General features: G+C 43.0%; 1 pseudogene; it reads left to right on the top strand.

The window, feature by feature from the left end:
- The first annotated feature begins 2,050 nt into the window (after positions 1–2,050).
- LOC136456570 (transcription factor VOZ1-like) lies at positions 2,051–6,906 on the top strand (annotated as a pseudogene).
- The last annotated feature ends 1,517 nt before the right edge of the window (positions 6,907–8,423 follow it).

The following is an 8,423-nucleotide window of genomic DNA, read 5'->3' as shown; positions in this document are numbered from 1 at the left end:
ATGTGATTACTGTGACTAATAGTGTGTTTTGCAGAAACAATTGTGTTAGGTCATGGTAATAGAAATCGATTAGGCAATCATGGTTGTCATGCCCCTACGATAGAAATTATTTTGGTTTTTCAAAGGATGGACAATAAGGTTAAGGATGGACTAGTTCTAAGTGTCAGTTGGAGTTGGAGAGACACTTAGAGTAGTTTAGGACTTTGTTTTTTCTTTGGCTATACTATTAAGGGGGATATGAATGGGTAGCTTGACCTAGGTGAGTCTAGTGAGTTAGGTGTGGTGCACACTTGTTAAAACTAGCACTAGGTAGCTCCACAATAGCCCTTTGATCCAATGGAGCAAACTTCATTCACATATGTTTGAGAGTTGGAAGTGAATGGAGGGTCCAATACTGACCGAACGCTGGCTCCAGTGTGACTGGACGCTGACTCCGGGTCCGGTCAGTTCATTTGACCAAGGTGATTGCGTCTGGTTTGACCGGACGCTGTGAGGTCATGTCACCGGACGCTGAGGGCCAGCGTCCGGTCGACTCCAGTAAGGTTGCAGAGAGGGAAAATCGTGATCAAACGCGTCCGGTCACACTGTAAACATTAGAGTTCGGGGTATACTGACCGGAGCGTCCGGTCAACATGACCGGAGCGTCCGGTCACCCCATAGAGGCACATAACGGTTTGTTTTTCAGCCGGTGTTATAAATACCACCTCCACTCATGTGTGGGGGTACTTTTGCTCATTCCAACAGCTGAGAAACACCTTAGAGAGTGCCAAGAAGAGCAATGTCCTAGTGAGATAATTGAGATTTGAGAATCCCAAAGAGAGCCTTATTAGTGAAGATCAAGAGTAGCAAAGTGTGCATCCACCTTCTCATTAGGCTTGTCATGGTCAAGTGAGAGTTCGTGCTTGTTACTTTTGGTGATCGCCATCACCTAGACGGCTTGATGGTGATTAGGAGCTTGGTGATCATCCGGAGAGCTTGTGGATGACCCAAGCCAAGTTGTGAGCAGTTGTGGGTGATTCACCGTAACGGAGTGTTGAAGAATCAACCCGTAGAAAGCACTTGATCCTTGCGCGGATCAAGGGGAGCTATATCCTTGCGCGGGTGCTCCAACGAAGACTAGTGGGGAGTGGCGACTCTCCGATACCTTGGCAAAACATCGCCGTGTTCCTTCTTCTCTATTTACTTTGAGCATTTACTTTGATCAATTCAATTCATGTCTTTACATTCTTAGAATTGCCATGCTAGAGTAGGATTGGAACTTAGGTTGCAAGTCTTTTGTGCGATAGAATAATTAGGAACACTTTCTAGGCACAAGGGGTTAATTGGACTAACCATAGAATTTAATTATTACGAAGAAATTTAGAATTAGCCCAATTCACCCCCCTCTTAGACATCTGGATCCTTTCACATACAATAATTAGCCTACCATAAAAAATTCACCATAATTAGACCATAGAAACTGCAGTTATGAATTATTCTATTTAATTACACAAAAATATAGATATAAAGCCACAACAAAAACTTTGTACTAAAGCATACCATATTATATATTCACTGTGTAGATCTACTTATGTGGAGTCCAACAAAATTAGATTTTCTATTTTATAATTTTTTTGTGATTTACTATGATTTTTCAAAGATTCAACCAAAATAAATAAAAAATAAAAAGATAAAGTCACCTTCAAAACCGCTTATAACAGGGCCAGAAAGGTAAGATATTGTTTTAAAAGCTGAAGAAGTGGTTTTACCTGATTTTAAAGTTTAGAAAAGAAAAATAGACTTTCGTGAAAATTAAGAGGAGTAATGTGAACTTTTTCATAACAATGAAGAGATCAGAAGGCTTCAGAAAACCTTCCCGCCAGCAAGTTGGCCTTGCTCTTATTGGATGACGCTTTCGGGATGTATTTATATATTTATTATTATTACAGATGACATTTTATACTGTGTTATTAATATATGAGTCACTAACTTTTTATACCTATCAAATCGTAATAATGGTAAATATGTAAATACTTCACGAGCCAGTCCGATGCGGCGATGCCTAATCCGCATGCTGGGCCCCGGCGTCGCCCGCCTCCTTTTGCCGCGGCCGTCGCTTTTCCCAAGGCGGCCGACCCCGACCCAACAAAGTGACAGCCAGAAAACTCGGCAGAGCATCTCGGTTGCGAAACAGAGGACGGCGCGCGAGAGGGGGAAAGGAAAACAACCACGAGCTCACCGATCGCGGCGGCGATGGGGAAGGGGCCGTCGTCGCGGGCAGGGTCGCGGCACCAGCAGTTCCGCGCCCGCGCCATGACCCGCGTCGACGACCTCCAGGAGGTCTTCTCGGGCCTGCAGTCCGCGCGCAAGGACTCACGCCCCGCCGACGCCGCCGTCCTCGAGGCGCAGCTCCAGCAGATGCTGCGCGAGTGGCGCTCCGAGCTCAGCGCTCCCTCCCCGGCCTCCTCCCTCCAGGTACTGTCCCTCTTGCTTCCTCCGCACATTCACCTTCATCTTTTTTTTGTGGCGCGGCTGATGTTTTGTTCGTTGGCTGTGGTTGACGGCAGGGCAACGCCAGGGAACTGTCGGATCCGCCTTCGGATACTCTTCGTCTGCTGCAGTTGGCGGCGACCGAGGAGGAGGACGACGCCACGAGCAAGATGGTCGAGCAGCAGCAGCAGCAGCCCCCGCCTCCGCCCCCAGCTAACCAGAACCAGGGGCACGCGCAGGTCCGCCAGGACATGAAGCCGGAGCCACGCGAGGAAGCAGTTGACGTCGCTGTGGAGCAGCCGCAGCCGCAGCTGCTGAGTCAGGGGGTTCTGCCTAATGGTGCTGCTACCGCGTCTGCGGTGTTCCATGATCAGGTTTTCATTACTCCTTGTTTGCTGTATGCAAGTTTGAACATTTTTTTCTTATCTTTGTGGAATGACTGGCAGGCAGAGTTATCGATCTTATGAAGAAGATTTATAGTCCGCAGATACGAGGATTTGTGTAGTGTGTGATCATGTGTCACTCGTAGTCTTCAAATGATCTAGTTAGATTTATCTAGTCTGCACAGATGTTCATGTGGTCTGCCTCATTGTTTAGTTTTGGTTAGTGTGATCTACAAGCAACCTACCCCTCATTAGAACCTTTGTTGGCAGTTTCTGCATCTTTGGGGACAGATTTACTGGACATAACCTCTGCTCTCTGTTTTCAAGACAAAATGGGAAGGTTTCTCCAACATGTTGACAATGGGAAACAAAAGTTATTTGAGTTTTGGATGGAAGTTTTCTGTGGATTGCATATTGATCCAAGTTTTTTTCAATAAATTAAGGAAGGTTATTCGTGAGAAATGTCCAATCACTTCATGGAGGCTTGTTCTACCTAGGCTCCTGTGAATGCTACTGTGTTTTGGTTTGGATCTTATACAGATGGAGTTCAGCTTCAAGTTGATGGGACCATTCGTTCTTATCAATTTATTCATTGTAGAGTAGAAGTTTATGGCTATAAATCTGTGCTTTCCATCCCACTATGAACAACATGCAGCTCCAAGAGCTACATAATTCCACCTACTCCTTTAGCCAATCTATGCTTGTTTAGTTACTTTTTCCCCAATAGTCAACATCTATTGACCCCTACTCAGTCTTACGGAGCTGGTTTTGAAATTCTTTTAGAACCTATAACAGAACATCCATCCATCAATCTAATCTATACTAGGAGGCCTTTTAAACACTCCCTCTTTTGATATCAAACTTGACTGCAACCTAAAGAAAGCAGATAAAGATATAATATGTTCAATGAACTATGGTCTATGAAAATATAATACTATATAATAATGTATTGATAGCTTTAAGCCTTTTGAACATCTAAAGACAGAGACTATAGAGGAGGAAGAGTTGACCATTTCAAGGTGAGAGCTGTCAGTTTGGGTGGTTGGTTTCACTTGCTTTGTTACCTTGCTTACGTCCTTCATACTCTATACACCTTGTTTCTTAGCTTTGCGATGTGTGGCTGCAAGCTCAATCTAATTGTGTGGGCCTAGTTAGATTGTTGAAACTTAAGCTGTATGGAAACAAAATAGCGGAAGTACAGTACTACACTGAGGAAAATTGAGGAAAGGATATGCTGCCGCTTAATTCATCATGATCCTTTGTCACCTTAAAAGTCGAGAGAATATTTGGGAGAGTGATCTAGTGATCTATGCACATGATGAATTGTGGGACATGTCGTGTTTTCAGTTGACATTTGTTTTTGGATTTCGTAGAAGCCTAGAAGCGTAGTTTATAGAGCTTGAAAGGGACTAACCCTGTGAATTTAATACCAGTAAAGGGGCAGAGTGCAAGCCTGCTAAGTAATTTTAGTTTGTAAAAACTAAATCTGAGCAAAGCATATCTATTTTACCACCATCATAAGATTAACGAAGTAAATGCCCAGGGGGAGGCAAGCAATGAGGACCTCTTGAGGGCTGTGAGGTTGACAAAGAACACGAGGACCTGACTTGGTTGGTGTGAGGACCAAACTAGATTGGCTAAGCCTAAGCCAGTGGCAGTAGTAGCCAGGATCATGACAGGCCCAGGGTAAAATTGGAGTTGAGTTGTGCTTTTCCTTGAAATATCTTCCCTTTTTATAATTTTTCTAACTGATATGTGTCAGAGTTCTCAAGTCACTAGCAGAGTCATGTTTGCATGATTTTACTCAGCCATAACAATTTATTAGTGTAATACTAATTAATGAAAGGTGGTAGAGGCCTACTTTTTTTCCCCACTGAACATTTTCTATATAATGAGTTGGACTAAGTATATTAGCGATTCTTAATGCCAACACAAGTATAGAAAGCTTCACAGTTTCTAGAGAACTAGAACTATAGGATAAATATATTTGAGCTTACAGTTTCATTGTTTTAGGCAAGAGGTCAATAGTAACAAATGTATGCAGCATGCAATGGATTTTGGAAATGGCAGGGGTCAATGTATTTCTATTGTCTTTTTAGAAGAAAACAACCACCTTCTGTTTTCCAGTGGTGTACAAGGATGTTTTGCTCTGTCTCGGTAGGTTAGTATGGCGCCCATTTTGATTTTTCACTTCCTGTTGTTTATGTACCTCCTAAGCATTTAAGTACTACTCCCTCTGTTCCAAATTGTAAGTCGTTCTGGCTTTTCGTACATAGCTTTTACTATGTATCTAGATATAATTTACATCTAGGTGCGCAGGAAAATCTATGTACCTAAAAAAAACCAGAACGACTTACAATTTGGGGCAGCGGGAGTAATTCTTTAGTCCTAGATATTGCAACATTTTAGATGCTATATGTACTGCTTTATAAGTAATTCTAGCATGCATGTAATTGACATGTTTAGTGACTATACCTTTCTGCCAATTAAAAAAAAATTCAGTGGAGTTGTGCCAATTTTAACAAGTTCTCATCTTACTTCTTGCAGATGTACTATGTGAACCAGGAACTTACGGTTGAGGATTTTCTTTATGATGATGATTACAAGATAGACCTTTCTGGGTCTAATCTGGATGTCCTTAATAACCTGGAAGGGATTGTTGAGCTGGAATATCCACAGTTCAATTTGCCGCAAGAGTTAGCCCTTAACGCGTACCTTGACATGAGTAACAGTGAACAGAGCGCTGGGGGTGTTTTCCTGCACATGGCAGATTTGCTCACAACAATGACTTCAGCACCTTCTGCATTCCTGAAGCCAAAATGCGCTCTCTGGGACTGCCCCAGGCCTGCTATTGGATCAGAAAGATGGCATGACTATTGCAGCATGTATCATGCTGATTTAGCTGTGCAGGAAGAGGGTCCTCCAGGCACAATGCCTGTGATCCGTCCAAGAGGCATTGATCTGAAAGATGGCCCCCTGTTTGCTGCTCTTAGTGCAAAAATCCAAGGAAAAAATGTTGGGATCCCTATCTGTGAAGGAGCTGCTACTGCAAAGTCTCCATGGAATGCGCCTGGTAATCTTTTCCTTCATGACTTGTGCCTTCACATGGTACTGATGAACGTTTTTAATAATAGTTAGCCATTCTGTATCATTGCAGAACTTTTCGATCTTTACATCTTTGAAGGTGAATCTATCAGAGAATGGTTGTTTTTTGACAAACCGAGGAGGGCATTTGATAGTGGAAATCGGAAGCAGCGGTCCTTGCCAGATTACAGCGGCCGTGGTTGGCATGAATCTAGGAAGCAGGTGATGAAGGACTTTGGGGGTCTGAAGAGGTCCTATTACATGGATCCACAGCCATCCAACAGCTATGAATGGCACCTCTATGAATATGAGATCAATGAGTGTGATGCTTTTGCCTTATACCGGCTTGAATTCAAGTCTTCAGATGCAAAGAAGATTGCTAAATCAAAATTGGCTTGTAATCCACTGAATGAAATTCAGCAGCAAATGGTTAGACTCAGTGCAGACAGTCCTGTAGACACCAGACGGACGGCCCGGAGCAGGACAAAGGCTAACCCGATAGATGCCAGTACTAACATCTATTCAGTTCCAAACACCACAGTTCAAGCTAATGTTCCAAATGCTTATCAGCCAGGGTCACAAGTGGACCAGATGACATATTTGAACGGTAGTGTCGTTTATGGGCCTCATCTGCCCTATGGTTACTCGACTGAAAGAAGTGACTTTTATTGGAACTCAAATGATGGGACATGAGAAGATAAACACATATTCAATTTATGGCGTATTTGGCCTTCAAGTTCTAACAGTTCCCGCTACCGCTATGATTATTGGGTCTACTCTATTAGCATGACCCACCATCTTCTTTTATTAATTGTAATTGGCCCAATCTACAGGAAACATCTGTGAAACGTTGTCGTTGTAAACTTGTAATATAGGCGTATCATGAAAATAGCATCTCCTCGATGTGCAGCTGTATGTAAGGTAAATCTCTGGTTTGGTGGACGAGTAACCTGTCAGGTTGGTGGCTCCATTTATCTGTCACGTTGTATGTCCATCAATATCCTGTTCTGAATCTGGGTGGAATCTGTATCCTCAAACTCCAATTGCGCTCTTGAAAACTCCTGGTGGTATTTTGCAGTTGCAGGTTCGTGAGTTGTTTTTGACATGTCGGGTAACAAAAGCCGATAAGAGAGAAGTCGCTATATGATAATCACTGAATGAATGAATGCTTTTGTTTTGAATGCTGCCATGCTGGAGCAGCTGATGCCAAACTTTCGAATAGTTTTGTTCTGATCGCTGCTGTGGCTGATGCCAAAATGGTGAATTGTGAATAGAGAATAGTTTTACTTTTTAGTGGTTAGTGACTGATGCCGAAATGAATTGTTGGGCCCAGTGAATAGAGATGGCACAGAGCCATCACGAGTTCGTTATGGACATATGGTCCCAGCTGTCTCGCTCTGAAAGAGAAGTTATTCTTCCTTGTCCATCTCCTGACGAGGCTCTAAGATTCGGGTGAGATCAATACAGAATCTGCCTCGATAGAGAAATATACCATTGCCAGATGGGTCATGGTCATGGTTATGGATGCTCGTAAAGGAAGTGGTGGGGTGCTTTATCATTTCAGGCAACGACAAGCCTGATCTTCTAACTTCATCATATACGAGTATCGAGCGAGTCACTCGTTTGGTCGGACGCTCCAGCTGTGAGCTCGGCCACCCGGGCTCGAACCCGGTGCCCAGCAAGTATTCCCGATGGTTTCAATGGGAATGGGGATATCCTCCTCGTTTCAAAGAAAAAAAAAGGAAATTTGAAACACTTATCTTGGGGAATTCATCCGTTGGCTTACCTGTTTGTCACACCTTAAATTTTGCATGATGACAGTGCATCACATGATCTATCTATTCATATTTTTGTTGTAATTTTAGTGCCCCTTTTTATGTGTTTTGAGGGTGAGGATGCAGAAGAACAATCCCCCCATCAATTTTAGGTCCTGTTTGGATCCTATCGACTAACTATTAGTTGTGTTAGTTTGAAAAAATAGGCTAATAACTAATTGCTAGTTTGATGGTAGGTAAGACATTCATAAGTGATAAGTCTTGGTAGGTAAAACATTCATAAGTGATAAGTCTAGAGATCTAAACAGGACCTCGACTACTTTTAGAAGCTAATCCTTAGCTCTAAGTGATCTAAATTGATCGTAGTCAATTCACCCTACTATAGTCTCTGCCCTCATTAGCTCCAACTATGCCCATGACAAGTGATATTGCTTATTGTTGCCATCATTGGGTACAAAAGCATGATGACCATGGGGACCTTCACTGCCTATCAACTATCCTCTATCTTTGGGGCAGGCAATGCTATTGTGGTCCCACCACCGTCTACATACATTAGGGCCAACTAGTCTCCCCAAAGATCCCTTTGAGCCCAATATATATAACTTTCGCCTAATCCTAAATGGACCGATCTAAGAATCTATTTGAATCTAGACCATGCATACATGCTTGAAAAATGTAAGCATGCATGTGTTTGATCTGGAGGCAGCCGGAG

Source organism: Miscanthus floridulus, chromosome 6 (genome assembly GCF_019320115.1).
Source record: "Miscanthus floridulus cultivar M001 chromosome 6, ASM1932011v1, whole genome shotgun sequence".
NCBI lineage: Eukaryota > Viridiplantae > Streptophyta > Magnoliopsida > Poales > Poaceae > Miscanthus > Miscanthus floridulus.
Note: the sequence above shows the minus strand (reverse complement) of the source record. Positions and strands in the feature narration are given on the sequence as shown.